The sequence below is a fragment of the Rhinatrema bivittatum genome, chromosome 7, assembly GCF_901001135.1.
Source record: "Rhinatrema bivittatum chromosome 7, aRhiBiv1.1, whole genome shotgun sequence".
Taxonomy (NCBI): Eukaryota; Metazoa; Chordata; class Amphibia; order Gymnophiona; family Rhinatrematidae; genus Rhinatrema; species Rhinatrema bivittatum.
In genome coordinates this window covers 301,833,487-301,851,660 of record NC_042621.1, presented here as the reverse complement: position 1 = coordinate 301,851,660, position 18,174 = coordinate 301,833,487, and positions in this window count along the sequence as shown.

Sequence of the window (18,174 nt, the reverse complement as noted above, 5' to 3'; positions counted from 1 at the left end):
ACAGCTTTCGTGCCACCTGGTGCCCTCTGGTAAGTGAAGCACTCGCTCCAGCCATGGCCTCTTGGTGCGATTATAATTTGCAAAGTGCTGGGGGGGGGGGGGGGGGAGAGCCAGGTTGCAGGCGGGAAGCTGAGAGCAGCGCATCTTTCTCCCCGCGTGGCAGACTCTGTGCGCCAGGCCTGCCTCGCGGGACCTCGGGGGGGTCAAGGGAGCCGCCGCAGCGACCCTTTCGGGGGGGTCTCTCACCAAGGCAGCCTGCAAGCTTGCCCCCCCCAGGCCTAGGATAAGAGGATTCAAGCGTGGGGCAAACCCCAGAGCGGTGGAGAAGTGAGGGGGGCCGCGCCGGGAGATGGAGCTGGGCCCGCACTGCCGCAAGCGGAAGGGGAATCGGGCCTTGCGCTGCTGACCTGACCTCCGGTTTCCTGCTTCTTTTTAGGAAATGTCACTGCAGTGGCTTTGGGGGCTGAAAAGAGAAAACGGTGGGGGGGGGGGGGGGAGGGGAGAGGGTTGGGAGCAGAGGAGGGACTGGGGGGCAGGAGGGAAAGAGGAGAGGGCTGAGGGGGAGAGAAGAGAGGCCTTGTCATTTTCCGGGGGCGGGGGGGGGCTGCTGCGTTTTTGCAGGGGGGGGGTTTCACGTTAGCTTGGGGCTGCTGTAACCCCCTGGCATTATTCTTCTAGGAAGTGTCGCGCAGAAAAATGTTACAGGCTACTCTTAATACAAGCGTGCAGGCGCCCGTACGGGCATGCGAGTGAAGATAAGGCTTAAAATACGCCCAGCGCGCTTCTACGCGTGCCCTGCATTTAAGCCGTTAGCCGAGGAAACGTACTTTGCGCCTTTCCCTTCGGCGATCGTCGGCTTTAATGCGCGCACGTCGGCGGATTTTGAAACATTGCTCGCGTGAGGGTCGGTCCCGGTTTTTCCATTTACTTCACCAGTTTGCCCAGTCTACCTCAAGGTCATGCAAACCCCTCTGGTTCTTCGTCCTGCCCTCACCCTCCTCGCCCTGTCGTGTAAGCCCTAAAACGCGATTTCTGCAGACTTACTCCTCGTCAGGAAATATACGCGGCTCGCGTGCCGCCGCGCGCCGCCGCCGCCTCTCGTCTTAAAATACGGCATTAGGCGTGTTACTGTTGGCCCCGCCCCGGAATGGACAGGCCCCGCCCCCAGTCCCGCCCTTTTTATTTTACTCGTGCGGGCATAAATTCGCGTCGCTCCCGTGCGGCCCATATAATTGTGTACGTGGGCTTTGTACCGCGAGCAACGTTTTACTAATTTGGTAAATGGGGAGGGGGAGGGAAGGGCAGAGATGGTTTAGTTGGTCTGAGTCCCCCAACCAGAAAGGCAAACCGCTGCCCATATATCTATACATCTCCTGTGTGGAACCGTGTCAAAGGCCTTGCTGAAATCCAAGTGCACGACGTCTAGCGCGCTCCTCCAGCCAACTCTCTGCTCACCCAGTCAAAGAAGTTGATCAGATTCGTCCTACAAGATTTCCTCAGATCTTGCAATCCATTGGGGTCCAGAAACCATGCTATCCTCTGTTTCAGCAGCGATTCCATTAGTTTCCTCACCACAGAGGTCAGACTAACTGGCTCCTCCTTACTTCTACTTTTATGTACAGGAACCACATCCGCCCCTCTCCAGTCCTCCGGGCCTACTCCAGACTCTAAGGAAGCACTGAAAAGGTCACCAGCGGTGCTGCCAGGGCTTCTCTAAGTTCCCTTAGTACCCTCGAGAGTATCCCATCCGGCCCCATCGCCTTATCTAATTTAGCTCCTCAGGAAAACACTGTTGTGAAAACTGATTGAGGTTTACCTCACTTCCAGTCTTATTTGTGTTTGTTTCATGTGGTCCTGCTCCAGGCCCTTCCACAGTGAACACCGAACAGAAATATTTGTTAAGCAATCCTGCTTTTTCCTCCTCAGCCTCTGCATATTCCTCCCCTTCACCTCCGTGTCTCACAATGAGACTTTTGCACTTCCTTCTGTCACTAACAGATCTAAACAAGTCTTGTCACCTTGTTTTACCATATTTGCCTTTTTTCTTCTATTTGAATTTTTGCATTCCTGACCACTTTCCCAGCTTTTCTTAGCTTTCCCAGACATCGTCACCTGCCTTCCTCTTTCTGCGATCTCTTGTACTTTATGAACGCTAACGTCTTCGCCCTGATCTTTTCAGCTGCTTCTTTAGAAAACCCCAACGGTCTCTTTCCTCTTCCCTTTATTTACTTTCCTAACAAAAAGATGAGTTGCCCTCATGATATCTCCTTTTAGTTTTGCCCACGGCCCTTCTACTTCCCCTAGATTTCCCCCATCCAGCTAACGACTCCCTGAGAAAGTTCGTTTTCCTGAAGCCTGGGACCCTCGCCTTAGAATTTGCCCTAATACTGAACCACGCCATCCGCTGGTCACTGGTTCCCAGATGATCGTCCATTACATCATCAGAGATAATGTCCCCGCTGGTGAGCACCAGGCCCGGTATCGCCCCCTCCCATGTGGGCTCAGTTACCAGTTGACAGCGCCGTCCTCCCTGCAGAGGATCCAGGATTTCCCTGCTTCTAGGAGACGCCGCAGCTGGGATGTCCCAATCAATATCCGGCAGATTGAAATCCCTTAATAGCACCTCCCCTTTCAAACCAGTTTTGAGAATACCCTCCATTAAATCTCTCTCCATCTCCTCTGTCTGTGATGGAGGTCTGTACATTACATCAATATAAAGAGATGTTCCATTTCCTCTTCTCAGATAAATGCACAGTCACATAAATAAACTGGCAGTGCAGCCAGAGAGTAGCATGCAAGGCATCAGTAGGGAAGGTAGGCATTGGCAGCTAAACTATGAGCAGTGAGGTCTAAGAGTTAAAAGTTTGATTGAAAGACCAAGTTTAAAGCACCTTCCTAAATTTCAGAAAATTTGATTCGGCACAGATACCTGAGGGAAGAGAATTCCAGAGGGCAGGGGTTGGATAACTGAAGGTGGTGGGAAATGTAGAAGACCCTTTTGACTCTTCGTCAAGACAATTACTCAGACTAGTAAGATTTGACTTAGTCTTTGGGATGGATAAAGGTGGTGATCCGGACTTTTATTTACCATCTTGGAAGATGGTAAATAAAACAGGAGCAAGAACGGAGCCTTCTGGAACACCGAAAGGCATAGGAGTGGCAACTGAGAGGCATCGTCCCGGACTAACCCAAGAGATAGGACCTGAACCAGGTCAAGCCCCCGCCAGCCAGACCCATTCCCCTAACTTGTTTGAGAAGCAGGGAATGGTAGGCGGTATCGAAGGCGGAGCTCAGCAAGAGCGTCTCCACTTCATCCGCGTGGCGTTTGAAGTCATTCGTCAGCACAAGGAGTCCTGTGGCCCCTGCGGAATCCAGACTGGCAATGGTCTAGTACATTGGTCTTCCTGATGAAGTCCTTGAGCTGGTCAAACACTACACACTCAATGATTTTAGAAGTGACAGAGCGGTTGGAGATAGTTCTAGAAGGGATGAAATATTTGGGTCTAGAGAATCTTTCTTAAATAGTGGTTGAACCCTGGCAATTTTAAGTTGCTCTGGGAAGACTCCTGATGATAAGAAGGTGTTCACGATGGAAGAAATGGGCCCAGGTAAACCAAAGTCTGATATCTTGAAAACCCGACCTACTCTAGGGTCACCAGGACAAAGGGTTGCCAACTGGCCAGATTCAGCTAAGTCTGGCCATTTCTTTTAAAAGGAGACCAGAAAACTGGTGAATGTAAGTGCTAGGTTTCTGCTTTCTCTCCTCTGCCCAGACCTTATTTCTATTTCAGGGTCACTCTGAACCCGATTGCAGCAGTGGAGCCTTCAGTCCACAGCACAATCAGCTCCTGAAGTCGTGCAGGGATAAGATGGAGTCAGCACATGCTCCTCTTCCAGACCCAGCTCCTCTTCCAGACCCACTCTTGGCGAGATGCGGGCCAGGAAGAGGAGAGCACGCTGACCTTGCTTGTCCCAACGTGCTTTTCAGAAGGTGATTCAGCTGCAGGCGTGCTCCCCCAAAGGTGCTCCTTGCAAGCCCAACCGTCATCCGGACCTGCCCCAGTGGAGCCGTAAGTGCTTCATTTTGCCCCCCCGCCACTGCCAGAGGGGAGAAAAGAGCGAGTTGATTCTGCCGCCATCCCTTCCTCCAGGGCCATAGCAGACAGCAGGCTCTGCTGTGATCTCGTAGACCACCCCACAAAAACAGGCCCACGAGGAGAGAAGAGAAGTGTAGGGGCAGAGTAGGCCAGGTCCCGCGGCAGTAACTGGGGCGTGTCAATTCAGCCCCAGACACCAGAGGAGGAGAGCGAGATATGCAGGCTGATCCTGGGCCACAAGAGAGAGCAGCTGCCCAGCCCACTGACCATTCCCCCGCCCACCCCCCAGCCAGAGGAGAGAACAGTTGAATGGGTCAGACTGCTCCACCAGCCCCTCTCAGAGGCTCTGTCAGAAGCACAGGCAGGACAAATAGCCCCACCACCACCAGGGCAACACAGCCACAAGTCAATCAGGTCCCTCACGAGGAGGAGAGCAGGTCCGGGCTGCTGGTGTTGGTTCGGCCCACCCCACCTCACCCTCTCATCAGTCCAAATAAGAGCAAGCTGCTAAAGTGGAAGAAAAGAGTGTCCTCCATTGATTGCTATGGGCCCTCCCCTTTCCCCGGAGGTCTAGGATGAGAGATGCTGGAAGATAAATACAGCTGGGGGGCGGGGGGGGGGGGAGGTTGATGACCAACTAGCATTGGAGTAGGATTGCCAGTTGACACCAGATTCACCCTATAGGGCTGGTCCAAGCCTGGATTTACCCCATGTAGGGACCTGTAGGGGATAAGTCTGTTGGGTGAACGTGAAGCCAGTTGCCAGCCCTAGATTGCAGAGGAGGGGTGACCTCCTTAATTCCGCTGTGGTCCTACTGGATAGGAAATCCTGAGAGCAGTTGTTCTCCCCAGTCCCCTGCCAATATCTCTTCTCTCACCAGTCTGGGGGGGCGGCAAAAGAAAAGGAAGCGGCAGTGCCTCGGGCTTAACTGCTTTTTGGAGTCTCTGCCGGGTTCTTGTGATCTGGGGTGGCCACTGCTGGAGGTTCGATGGACTTTGGTCTGACGCAGTGTGGCCCTTCTCATCTTTCTCGAATGCATCCTTCCCTGCGTCTCCGGGCTCAGCCGGCATGTTGAACCGTGCAGGACACTGCCGCAAGGAGCTGGGAGACGCGGGGGGATCGGCTAGGGATGAGAGAGGGTGTGGGGAGGCAGCTATGTGGGAGGGGGAAAATGGGGGGGGGCATGTTTATGAGTGTGAGATGTGTGTATGTGTGAGTGTGTGTGTGAGATGTGTGTATGTGTGAGTGTGAGATGTGTGAGTGTGTGAGAGAGAGAGAGAGAGTGAATGAGTGTAAGGGATTCAGGATGCGATTCCCCTTTTGAGGTCTCTCCTGGTTTTCGTATAGATATATTGAGTTGTTAAATTGGGGACCTGTACAGTGGCCTGATCCCTTGATTTTCTCGCTGGTTAGGCCTCTCCTTATGCATCCTAGCATCCCTCTGGCTCTAGCCACTACCCTGTCACCCTGTTTCACTACCCTTGTTTAGGGGGGGGAGGGGCTCTGGGGATGATGGATCCTGTTTGGGACGGCAGTTTTTGGTTATAGAGGGGGGAGGGGTAAGGGGAGCGGGTTGAGGGAGGAGCGGGGGGGGGGGGGCGCGTAGGTGGCAACCCCTACCAGGATAGGTTTGGGAAGCCCCTCTGCCCTCCAGCAGCAATGTCCATGGCGGCAGCCGGTGACAGCCCTGTTGCACAAAGATCCCGAGCTCCCTTCCGCCGGGACGGGACGGGAAGCAGGGAAATAAACCCAGCCGGCTGCAGGTGGCTCCTGCCCTCGCTCGGCGACGGCGAGAGCTGGCCACGTGTCTCTGCGGCAGAATCCAGCCACGGGGGAGCTCATCCGTCACAGCAAGGAGGCAGAGGTCGGAGTAAGTGGCCACATCCGGTAAGCAGGCAATCACCGATAAATTAGCAGCAGGAAGATGCTGTGCCGTGGCTTTCTCAGCTGGAGTGGAGAAACCCAAAGGCACTTAACCTATGATAATGGCGGCAGAGCAACGGACGTCACAGGGTAAGGACCACGAGGCCCGGCGGGAGGGACGGGAGATCACATCGATCAGAGGTGCCGGCACCTGAAAGCTTTGGAGGAGAAGAGAGTGGGAAAAGCAAGGTGAGATCAGGAAGTTTGTACTGGAGGCGGGGAGGGAAGCTGAGGCGAGGGGGGAATGCTCAGGACAGAGAGGGTAGAAACGGGAGGATACCGGGGGGAGAGAGAAGCCTGGGAGATGAAACCCTAAGGCCGGGGAAAACATCTGCTAACATCTGCCGCGCTCCCATGGAAATATTGTGGCTACCATTCTGGGCGGTGCCTGCTTTTGATCTTTTCTTTGCCCTGTTAGGCGGAGCCGACACCCCCCCCCTCACTGGCAGGATGGCGTCATCCTCCGTTCCAGGCCGGTGTGGCCGACGCATCCCACCGTGCGCATCACTCCGAGCCCAGCAGGGACATAGAAACGCGGAAAATGACGGCAGGAAAGGACCAAACGGTCCATGCAGTCTGCCGCGCCGGGCGGGTCACCCACCCCCTATACTTACCGGCAGCTTCCCACGACGTCAAAGGCAGGGGCCTTGTTGGTTGCTGGCTGAGTCCATTCCCCGTCACCCCTTGCTGTTGAAGCAGAGATCAACGATGGAGTTGCATCAACACTATGAAGGCTTCTTGGTTAAGGGAAGTAACGGCCACACCAGCAAGTTACCCCCATGCCCTCTTCTCTTCACTTCCATCCTCTAGTAGTCTTTAGGGATCCTCAGTGTTTACCCCTTGCCCCTTTGAAATCTTCGGCATGCGCCATTGCCAAAGGATAAATGCAGGCACCGCTGCTTTCCCTCCCTCCCTCCCCCAGCTTCCCCACCAAGCGTGCAGCGAGAAGACGGAGCTAGTGATGATGACCGTCCCCCCCCCCCCCCCACTCATGGAAACGGGAAGCGCAAAAAAAAAAAAAAAAAGATAAGGACCAGATGAGAGGGCGTTTCCCTTCTGTGATGGGAGGGTCCCCAAATCCCCAGCACCATTATTAGGTGGCGATTTTCAAATCTGCCCCCAATTTTCAAAGGGAAAGTAGGGCATCCTTTTCCTTGGAAAATGGGCCCCTTTGGAAATAGCGTGCACGGGTTTGAAAATGAAATCCGAGCACGCTATTCCCCCCCCCCGCCGAACCCACCAGCTTTGCAGCCGGCCGCGAGCGTGAGCGCTGTTGATCTCCGCGCGCTTTCTCGGCCTGCTGGGAGTGGCGCAGTCTTCGAGCAGCCAGCGTGCCGGGGTTAGTGGACACACGGGCGCGGGTAAAGCCGTCTCCCTGTACGTTAAACCTCCCGGAGGGGGCGCCGCAGCTGACCGGCCGCCTCGGAACCTGCGGGCGCGGTCGGTGTACTCTTTTTTTTTTTTTACCTCCGGTGCTTTCTCCTCGCCATCTCCTTCACTCGGAGACGAAGCGCTTTTTTAGTGAAACGAGAGGAGCTTCGTACGGCAGGGGACGGAGCCCTGGGGATGGGTGAATGTCACTGAGCCCCTCTCGCCTTCCCACCCTTCACCCGCCCTCCGCCGTACCCTCCCTCTTCAGGCTTCCTGCCGGGCTAGGCCAGGAGCTCGGCGATAAGTTTCTCTGCCTTCCAGATGCCGTTTAAAGAATGAAAGGGTCAGCGATCAGAGAGCATCCCCAAGGCCATTACTGGATGCGCTGATGCAAACAGCACAACTCTGAGAGGCACTTAGTAATAATGGATAACGATGCCTGGTGACATCATTTCTTTCTCAGTAACTTATGCAAACTCTTTCCTTTAAAACGAGTCGGACTCGGGGAGCTTCCCGACATGGCGGCGAGACGGGCTTCGGGGTTTGCCCCCTCACCCTGCCTCCCCCCAGCTGAAACGCTCGCAAACGTGAGATTCCTCACGCCGAGACCCGCGAAACGACGAAATGAAAAGGGGCTACCAGACCGCGGCCAGCAAAAAAAGACCGCCGGGCTCCCTCAGAGGTAAATCCAGAGCCGACAGCCCCCCAGCATCCCGGTGCCCCCCCCCCCCCCCCACCACCACGCTCGCAGTGTGTGACATGGAGATCGACCTCCTTCCACTGTCGTCGGAAACGAGAGGATGCAAAACTGGTCATCATCCAGAAAGCCGAAAGGATGGGTCGGAAAACAACCTCAAGCCTTGCACGAGGAGAATGAAAGAAGCAAAGTCCCAAACAGACCCGGGGAACTCCACAGAAAGAATCAAATTGTCAGAGATATCGAGATCGGGGAAAAGCCGAGACTGCCGGCCTGACGCTGATTATCTGGAATACCTGAAGGGGTGGAGGCACTGCAGAGGATATTATTTACAAGGTCCTGATCTTCACCGTCATCCGCCTGCTCCTCTGACTCAAAGCCAGGGCCTCGGCCCAAGACCCGAACCCTGAATAAGCTCTTACCTGATTCGTCGAGTATCCGATGGCCAGGCCGGGCCTCACCGGCGGATCCCCTACCGGACCGGGTTAAGGGGGGGCCGGGGGGCATCCGGGCCCCAGCATTTTTCCTGGCCCCGTGGTTGTTTTATGGGCCATTTTTGGAGGGGGTTAATATTTGATTCAGGTTTTTTTTTCCCCACACAAGTGAAACAAATCAAAAGTTCCACGAACCGAAATTCGTGGGAAAGAAACTGCCCGAAAACGAACCGAAGAATGAAAATGAATGACTTTTCCCTGCACATTCGTACGTGATGCATAACATAAAATATTCACTTTTCTATCCTCCCCTCATAGCTACCCAAGGCTTGCCCGTCACCTCTTCATCTGCTGTGTCCGGACACGGTGCCCCTCTCTGGGAGACGTCGCTCAGGATCTGTTCTATCACTGTGGGAGTAATTGGGCCTCCGGCATCCCTCTGGTACTTTTCTGTCTTACCCCTGGACGCACTAATCCACGATGTTTTATCGCAGGAGGGGGGTCCCACTGTTGCTGGGGGAGGGGGGGGGGGTGTCGCCGCGATAGAGGGGCCCCTCCCCCGAAAAAGCATCACGGCTGTATGGCGCGTTCTTTTGTGTCACAGCCAAACACCGCGGCACAAAATAACGCGGCAGGCGGCCCCTGTAACGCGATGGCAGCCCCCGACCTCAAGGGACCACCCTTCCCTTAAAGGGCCGCTGTCCCGGGAAAATCAAAACTGCAGCAAACGGGGAGGGTGAGCCGGGCTCACTGCTGACAGCCATCTCAACCCAGGGCCCCCAGTCGAGGCAGCCCCGACTCCCCCCCAGAGTGAGAAAATAGAATCAATGAAGGCTTGCGGCAACTCCCCCCCCCCCCCCACACTACCCAGTCCAGCCCTCCTGCCCATCCCCAGCCCCCAAGTCAAACCATCAAGCTCCCCTCCCACCCCCCCCCCCCCAAAAAAACCCAAAACAGGTACAGGCCACCCCCCCCCCCCAAGTGACTGTGTCCAGGCCCCACCTGCCCATACCCATACCCTCCCCCGGTCAGAAGCCAGAAAATACTAAAATTAGGGTGCCGGCTGTCATCCTCCCCCCCCCCCCCCCCCCGAACCTTCAAATGGATCCCGCGTTTGGGCTGGGCGCGCCCTCGCCTAGTGCTAGGATGGGAAGAGCCCTGCCTCCAGCATTCGTGAATTCCTTAGCGGGGATGGGAGGCAGCGCTCTTCCCATCCCCCTGATATAAAGGCCTAGCGCAGGGCCGTATCATGTCCTATCAGACTGCTACAATAACAAAACCCCTGGCCATGCCCAGAAGTGGAACCAATGGCTCAGTGAAGCCCTGGGCCGAACTGAATAAAAACAAATTCACACCCCTCAGTTATAAGGGCTCACACCAGCAAAATGCCCTGCGCACACCAGGAAGTCACAGGTGTGAAGAGACACACACACACACACACACACATCCTCTCTCTATCCCTCTCTCCACTTTCTGTAACCTACAGGCTTGTAACAAGCTTCTGTCCTATGTAATAAAACCTTCTTATTATATGAGTGCCTGCCTTTGTGTGTGTGCTTTATTCGGCTGTACTCAGCAGGATTTAGCTGGATAACTTCTGGTATCTGGCAAAATTCCAACTCTGGAATATTCTCACCACTTATCTGGCTAAGCCGGATAACCCATTATCCAGTTAAGATTCTGCCAAATAACATATTGTTTTTCTGGGGGCGTCCAAGGGCAGGTCTTAATTTAGCCAGATAACATGTCTGGCCTGGGAGTAAGATCTTGGGAGCGTGGGTTGGATCTCTGACATATTTTTTTAGATAAAAGGGGTAGTGATGTTGATGTTTTTTAAAGGTTTGTTTTTGTCGTTATGTTTTATTTATGAATGTATTATTGCATACCCACTTTTATTGTTTTTACAGATTATGTGGTATTTGAATTTTATAAATAAAATAAATTAACTGTAAGATAGTCAGGTATATCTAGTGGTGTGGCTGTGCTGCTGACTATCCTGCCAAAGTCTGATGGATTGGCCAGTGACTGAATATCACCCTCTACTGCCTCTGGAAAGTGGACCTGGGACACGGAGTATTCCTATTATTTTTATTTTCCTTTTTATTATATAACATGTGGTGAGAGTACCCTAGTAATCCAAACCTGCTGGGAGAGGGTAAGAAGCTGGATCAATAGGGGGGGGCGGGGGTCACAGGCCTAACCCTGGAATTAGAAGCCAAACTGTTCCCATTAGGCTAGACCAGCGCAAGTGTAACCCTAGACCAGTGGTTGTCAACCCAATCCTTGGGGCACACCCTGCCAGTTGGGTTTTCAGGATGAATATGCTTGAGATAGAGTTACATGCACTGCCTCCCTTGTATGCAAATCTATCTCATACATATTCATTATGGAAATCCTGAAAACTTGACTGGTGCCTCAAGGACTGGGATGAGAACCCCTGCCCTAAACAATCACCCCCAAGCTGGCAGCCGGAATATCAATATCTAAAAAACCCAAAATACAAAAGAAGGCTCAATACCACTGATCTAGCTCGCTAAAACCTGGGACATCACCAGACTGGAAACCATTGCTGCCGATCTGAGAGACCAATACGAGCAATACAATCCAAGTAGAACTGGAGACCCTTCATGAAAGAGAAGCAGGAACACCAAGATGATGATCTAACGAGAGGACATGGGGTGGGGAATGTGGGTGGTGCTTTCTTGGATTATGGTTAAACAGAAGGGTGAGATGCTGGAATATTCCCTTACTCACCTGGGGATGCCCACATTGTTTCAGTGTTCGATCTTTCAGCCAACCCCTGTTATTCAGTAGATGGAGTGGTCCGTTTCTGCCGATGTTGAGGGAATGGCTGAAAAGGTGGACACAGATGTGGGAATTTCGTTAAGCCTCATCATTCTTCCTTCTCCATTATCTGCAGCGGCAGTGCCGGTTTTGAGCAGGGGGGGGGGTGTCTATCTGGAGATGAGGCTGAGGGTGTAAGGGGCCCATTGGTGTCTAGTCTTTCTAGCTATGAGGGATTGTCACCGGAGAAGGAGCAGAGTGCACAGTTTGTGGAGAACAAAGGTAAAGGGGGGCCAGAACTTCAAGGAAGGGATTGGTGAGTGGTCAAGTTGATTTTCTCCCTCTTGAGGATAACGTTGGTCCCTCGCCTGAAAGATTCTGCTGCTATGGAGTCTCTGACTAGCAGGTCCCCCTGTATCTAAGCCCTCCCCTATCATGTTGAAAAGCATTTGGACTGTCCTGACTACCCTGGAACAATCTGTTCTCTCTTGGTAGCCATTACAACTGTTACTCATAGCCAGACTCATATGCAGGAGGCTACTTTATCTGTACAGAAAGAGAAGATAGGAAACCTGTAATGGCATACTATTCAGTACAGTTGGCTTTTGTTCAAAATAAGGTGGCTATTCAAAGTAGATGAGAATCTAGAAAATACTGTGAGACACTTGAACTTGCGTGTACTAAATTTTCCTAAGATATCATTGTTTTCTCCAGTTGAGCTTTTCAAGACATTACAATGTGCAAAATGTTTAAATTTTGCAAGAAGTGATATCCCCAATTAGCAAGGGCCTTCCTTCTCCACTCTGGGAAGGGGACAAGAGGCCATGGGGGCTGGGAGATGGGAAAGACCAGGCCAGCCAGTCCATAGACGGTCTAGATTTCTCTGGGGTGCTCGAGACATCGGTGGTGGATGAATCCCATAGGGCTACTGTTCTTGTGATTTTTGTGTTCTCACAAGATCGGGGTTCAATCCTGTGTTTTTATTTCTGGAAGGCTCTGCATCTTCATTTATGGGACATAAAATACGGATATTTCTGGACTTGTGTAGGTCTACAGGACTGTAGACAAAAATGTCTGGCTATGCGCCAAAGCAGTTGACGCAAGTTTTCTGCTCTGTTCTCCGTGTAAATGTTTATTCATATTTTTCGAACCCACTTTTCATAGAGTCTAAGAAAGCCAGGAATGCTGGGACTCTTGTTTTCGGTTGTGGGAGGAAGGTGGGTTTGGGGTACCGCTCATCTGTATATATTTCGGCAGGGGTCAGGGTAGCTTCTCTTGGAATAGATTTCTTTTAAACTTTTTCTTTGCTATTATACTTTTTTTTTTTTTGCCTTCTGTAATATTTATAGCATTTATTTGTAGTCAGAGGTTTTTGCTTTTTGCTTTTTGCTTTTTTTTTTACAAAATGAGTCATTTTTCTTTGATGCTTGTTTTTGGAACTTAAAATCCAATAAATAAAAAAGTTTACACAAAGAAAAGCACAACTCCCATTCCCACACTCGCGATATCACTCTTGGGTGCTTTGAAATGCTTGGCTGATCTTAAAGGAGAGCTACTGGAACAGCCCAGCAAACACTAAGCTGTCCTGCTGTCCCCAGAGGAACCCTTCAAATCCCGTCACCACCAAGTTCCCCAAAACTCACAGCAGAGGTTAAGAGATTCTCCTCCAGGAACTTCTCTAAGGGATTATTGCTAGTGGCACAGCACGTTTTACGCTTCTGGTCTATCTGGTGTGTGGCTCTTTCAATCCTGGTTTTGGTAGCCGAGTGGTGCATGTGCGCCTGGACACCAAACGCCGGAGTGGACATGCTATGCCATGAGCAGGACTATTTCTCCATTCCAGGATGGCTTGCTCGCCTGTTTTTTGTTTTGTTCTTTGGGTTTGCCATGTTATCGGCTGAATGTTGCATGGCGATGCTTGGATGTGGCAAAGCTCCCAGCTGTGCAGCTTCTTGTTTGTGAGCCGTGGTCCTATTACCTGCTGAAGTGCTGCATTAGTTTCCGTATTACTGGCTCTGAGAGCTTGTCCTTCTCTCAGAAGGCTCTGATAAGGGAGTAAATATTATTTATGACAAAAAGATCAATTCCTGTCTTGCTCCAAGGACTGTTGGGGAGATTGTGTATTTTCAAAATGTCCTACCTTAGCCTTGTTTGAGCCTCTGCGCACGCCTCACAGCTCCTGGTGAGGTCTTTCATCTTATTATTCATATTTGGCCAGCATATCGCAGCCCTCATTTTTCATAAGAAAGCTTCTCTCCCTTATCCATGATAAGGATTATTAATGTTAATAAATAAAGAATTAAGTAAGGCCTCGCTCCCCATGGCTTCAGGTGTGATGGTTCAGTTGCCCTTGAATATAATGCTGTCCTGCACACTAAGCTCATCCTATGACCCCCCAGGGGCCTTCTCACAGATGTCCGGCCATCCGTGCAAGACCACAGGTGTCAAGATTTGTAGCGCCTGCTCTCAGACTCTCTGCAGTGCTTGCTTTTAGACGGGAGCATAATCAGCTGTTCATGCTGTATTTTGCTCCAGCAGGATGAGGACATCATAGTCTGGTCCGGTTCCAGTGTGTCACTGGATAAGAAGGCCACACTACACATTTCTGTTCCCCTTTTGTGGGCAACATCTAGAGGGTAGTGCTGCAGCCACAGGCGCAAACATTTTGCAGCTGACAGTAGTAGTTGTTGTTTTTTTGTTTTTTTAATGACCTCAGGAGGTTTGTAATCAGTCTGTACATGGCTGCATTTTTGTTCTCGGATGTATTGGTCAAATTTCTCACAAGCAAATGCAATTACTAGAGACTCTTTATTAACCTGCACATATCTCTGTTCATCTGGAGACAAGGATCTGCATGCAAAGCCCCTGGCTGTGCTTTGTGTAGGAGGGGCTTGTAAGGAATAGTCTTATTGTAAGATTCGTGGACCTGGTGCTGTGGTACGGTTGGCTCAACCTACAGGGGAGGCCTCGTTTCTCCTCTCCGACAGCTGGTGGACCTTCGCTGGGGAGAGACGGATCAGGAGCTTCACCTATACCTGCTCCTTTCCTCTCAGGTTGAGCCCTTGGGTTCCGGGGGCCGGCAGATCTTAGGCGAAACTCTCTAAGGAGGCGGCAAGAGCGAAGGTCCAGTATCAGGCTAGGGTCAGAGGAAGGCAGCAGACTGCAAGGGTCAGTGTGCACTCGAGGGTCAGTGGTGGGCGACGGGCAAGAATGGTCGAAGTCCAGGTGAAGTTCAGATCCAGAAGTCAGTCCGAGAGCAGGCGGAGGAGACGAGGAGAAGGACCAGCACAGGAAGGAAGGCAAGGGCTGGATAAGACAGGACAGGCTGGATTGGAGAAATGAGGCAGGCACAGGAACAGGAAGCAGGAAGAAGCAGCCACTCACACTACACACACGATGCAGGTGACCCGCTGCTGAAGCGTCTGTTCGTGACGTCATCTCTGAGAGTGGGTAGCGAAGGTTCCCGCTGTGGGGCCTTTAAGAATAGGTGCGTGCCATGGTGGTGGCGTTCGGTGTCGGCATGGTCCTGGGGCGAGTGTGCTGGCGGCAAACATAACACTTATTTGGCTTATCTGACATTTTAAATCAGATAAAATTAGGTCCATGTTCATATAAAGAGAGCAGAACGCTTACGTCTTTCTTGAGGATTGATAATAAAGAGTTTATTACAGCAGCACAATGGTTTTACAATAGATACAGTAGATATTGTTTTTAAGTTTGTGGTTTAAGAGAGTAAATCACTCTTGTTACAAAGATTATGAAAACCCCTGTGTATAGCTCAAAGCCAACTTGCACTTCTCAAACACATTGCCTCTTAAACTTTAAAGTAGTAATTCAGCCGGTCATCTTACGCTGGCTCCACTGCCCTCGGCGGTGCTTCTGGAGAATCAGGGTCCTGCCTGAGCACAGAGGGCGGGCAGACGAGAGCAGACCCAGGATTTACAGACGCGGAACGGGGCTCGGCTTGCTCGGGCTTAGGCAAGGATGAGATCGGCCAGGAGCCCGGTCTCAAAGCTTAGCCTGAGCGTCGTGAAAAGTCTCAGGGGCAAAGATCACCCGACCTTAGCGTGACCTGCAGCAAGCAGTAGGGGGCACTAGACCCAAACTGGCAAGTCCATTCTCAGGACCTCATACATGTGCATCGGGACTAGGCGGTCTGGGGGGGCAGCGATGGCACGGCCTCTCCTTCCCACCCTCGCGACACGGAGTAGAAAGGAATAAGGAAAGGCCATGCAGTCACGGCCAGAAACAGAAAAAAAAAACAGCACCTACCCCCGGGCCTTCGTAGAAAGAGGCAGCATCTGCCCCGGGCCCCCACGGTATTAAGAGCTCAGGAGGAGCAGCAGCAGCAGCAGCAGCAGCAACAGTGCCCCATCCCCCCCCCCCAGTGCAGGAAACAGTGCAGCATCAGCCCCTGCGGCCCGAATTAAAAGGAAGAGTCCCATCTGCCACGGGGGCTGAAGGAGGAGGCTCCCGCCGGACGTCTGCTTCCGATGGGGGGAGAGGGGCAGGGGCAGTTCTACAGTGAGGCAGCAAAAAAGTACCCCTCCAACATACTCCTGCGGCGGCCGCCTCTCACCCTGCCACCAGACGAGCGGAGAGGGATGAAAGAGCCGCGGCGGCACGGGAAAGTGACAGCAGGGCCCCGCGGCAGTGGCGCCAGAGAGAGATGCGCCCATGGCGTTCCCGTTCCCCGCGGGCTGGAACCTCTGCGGCACCAGTGCCAGGAAATGACGCGCCCGCCGGGCAGAAGAACGATGGCCTTGCACCGGTGGAGTTTCTACACCCCACCGGCAGGAAGAAAAGAGGAAGGGGAGTTATGTGAGCAAGGCAAGGCGGCGTGAGTGAAGGAAAAGGGGAGGTGAGTGCGATGGAGTCAAGGGATGAGAAGGAGGGGTGAGAGAGAAAGAAGAGAAGGGATGAGGAGAGGGAGAAGCATAAGGGGAGGAGAGGAGAGAGTGGAGGGAGGTGGTGCATTGGGGGAGGGGCATGAGTGAGAGGAGAGTAGAAGAGAGAGAAGAGAAAGGGGCAGAATGAGAAAGGAGGGAAAGTGGGAGGGGAGGAAAGGAAAGGAAAGGGGTGTGAGGCAGAAGAGAGGCCTTGCAGGGTCTGAAGAGCGGGGTGGCCATGTCCCAAGAGAGAAGAGGGGAGGGGGTGAGAGATCTTGAGTGTGTACTTGTGTATGAGAGAAAGAGACAGCCTGTGTGTATATGTGTAAGTTAAATAAGACTCTGTAAGTAAGAGAGCCTATGTGTATTTATATGAGATCTTGAATGCTTGTGTGAGTTTTGTATGTATAAGAAAGATGGTGAGAGCCTGTGTGTATGTGTGTGTGTGTGTGTGTGTATGCATGAGAGAGAGGATGTGAGCGAGAACCTGTGTGCATGTGCGTGTATGTATGCGTGTGTGTGTGTGTGAGAGAGAGAAAGAGGATGTGATTGAGTGCATGTGAGAGAGTCTGTATACATGTGTAAGTATGTGTGTGTGGAAGAGAAGGTGTGTGAGAGAGCCTGTATGAATATGTGAATGTGTGTGTGAGAGAGAGCCTGTATGAAAATATGGGTACATGTTTGTGTGTGAGAGAGCCTTTATGCATGTGTGTGTGTGTCTGTATGAGAGAGAAAGGGTGTGCTTGAGAGCCTATGTGTGTGTATGCGAGAGAGCCTGTATGAGTGTGTGTGACAGAGTTTGTGTGAGAGCCTGCATATGTGTGAGTAAAAGAGAAGGTGTGCATGACAGCCTGTGTGCATGTATTTGTGAGGGGGCAAGAGAGAGCTTATGTATGTGAGAGAGAGTGTGTATGTGTATATGTGTGAAAAAGAGAATAGTTTATACAGTCCCTCTCTCCCAATCTACAACGTCTAAAGTTGACTGGAAAATCAAAAGATCCCAGGTATGTAGAACGAGGAATTTTTTTTATTCTTAGTTTTAATTGTTGGGTGTTTGTGTATGTTGTTTTGAAATATGTTATTGTTTTTTAAGAACTTTTAAAAATGTTTGAGTTTAATTATCGAATGATGTTCTGTTCGTCATCTGTTCTAAAATATTTATTCTTTCTATTAGCATAGCTTTACTATTATGATTGATGTGTTATATTTCTTAATTTTGTTATTGTTTTATGAGGAATGATGGTGTTTCTGTTTTTTAATTGATGCACTGCATACAGAGTCTGGCTCATTGCAGTTTCCAGTTCAGTTTATGTCTGCATGTGTCTATTTATACTTTATGGTGTCTTTATTCTGTATTTGAGGATCCATCTGTGTTTTGTTGTATGTATTTAAAACAAACTTAGCCCGCTGATCTACAAATCTCAGCGGGTAACAATACAACATTCACAATAAGCAGTTCAATACATGAAAATCAAATTCATTTAAAAACATACAATAATAACAGTTAGAATGTTCTGCATGTGTAACTGAGGTGAGGTATTCTGCTAGTCTATAGTTTCTGTGTAGGAATTTATAGCAGCCTGGCTTGATCTGCTTTCCTAATAGGAGGAGTATTGGTGTTTTAGGGCCTGGTGTAATATTTACAGTGTTGCCTTTCCATAGATAGGATTGTGTTGCGCTATTTTTATTTCAGAAGACTAGGGATGTCCTTTTTCATGTAAAATATGTTATTTTAAATGCATAGTTTTTAATTGTGTTTGGTGAGGGCTGGAAGGGAGGGGGCACAAGGTTAAATATCTAGGGTGCTTAATACCCATGCACCAAACTGGAGAGAGTGCGCCACGCACAGACTCCCCACCATTCACCCAGCTCCCATTTCTCCAGGGTGTGCTTGAGAGCCTATGTGTGTGTATGCGAGAGAGCCTGTATGAGTGTGTGTGTCAGAGTTTGTGTGAGAGCCTGCATATGTGTGAGTAAAA